Here is a 1,442-nt window from a genome sequence, read left to right on the forward strand (position 1 = left end):
GTTAATTGCTTACCCATAGAGTGATGAGTGATGAAAATTATGGACTAAAATTGATATGTTTCCCTCTTTGTGAGGAGAGAAATAGGAAAATAACAAAAAATTAGCAAATGTAATAAATGAAGTACAAGGAGAATGGAAAACAAATAGTGGAATAAGAAAAGAGAAAATTTCTCTTTTAACTTTGACCACTTATTCTTATGAGAAGTTGGCTATAAAAGTCATGCATCTTTTCATTTCATATTCATCCGAGAACAAGAGAATTTAGGCATCAAAATATTTTAGTGACATTGTTATTACAACAATTGTAATCCCATTAATTTATATGGAAAATATTTTTTGTTCTTTAATTATCTATATTAGTTTTGTATTAGATAATTATATTTGGTATCTTTCATATTAAAAGCATAATTTCTTGTTACTTTAGAACTATGGCTTAATTTCTTTATGTCATTATCCCAAAACGTGCATTCACAATGTTACAAACTACAACCACAAAAGGAAATGGAATCAAAATGAGAGTGAGAGATCATTGTAAAGGTCAACAAGACAAAGATACTAAAACATTATTTATCATTGTATTTTTTGTTTTCCATCCACAAGACTCAAACCCGAATTTTTGCTTAAGGGGAATCAAACATGTACCACTTGAACCAACATCCGTCGGTATCTACCATTGTATTTAAACTCATTGAATATCAATTCAATTCAAAATGAACCTAAAAATAATAGTATCCATTCCATTAGAAGGAAAATATCTTGAGACTTGTTCTTCATAAATAATGAGAAGCATTGAGGTGTAGCTATCAAAGGAAAAGGAAGAAAACATTAAAGATCATATTTGGTTAGAAGGAATGGAATAAAATATTCCTTTTGTTCGTAGAGGTGATCGACATGGCAAGTCGAGCAACAAAAAAGTTCTATAATAATAATCAGAATTTTTAATACTTATTAATCTCAATGTAAATATTTCTATACCATTATTACATCAATTATTTGTATTATTTTTATATAAGTATAAAAAATAACATATGAATAATAAATGATATAAAAACTCTAGTAATGACAAAACATATTCAAATGTTGTGAAAATCATAATATGACACCTAGTTCAACTAAAAACCCAATCCTCAAACCAATACAGTATAATAATTATATCGGTTAAACAACCATATTGACTATAACAAGTTAAAATTTGCCAGTTTTCAATTAAACTGTGCAGATTGTATTAGTTTGTTTTCATTTAAAATTAATTTTTTTAATGAAAGTGACTCATATTTCCTAAAACACACAACAATTATATTTGTTTATACTTGTAAAATATGGTATACCTTCAAATCTCATATTCATGGAAGATATATATGAATATTTAACTATGTAATTTAATTAATGAATTGCTATAGCATGATATATATTTGTGGAAGATATATATATATATATATATA

Source organism: Lupinus angustifolius, chromosome LG17, assembly GCF_001865875.1.
Source record: "Lupinus angustifolius cultivar Tanjil chromosome LG17, LupAngTanjil_v1.0, whole genome shotgun sequence".
NCBI classification, from domain to species: Eukaryota; Viridiplantae; Streptophyta; class Magnoliopsida; order Fabales; family Fabaceae; genus Lupinus; species Lupinus angustifolius.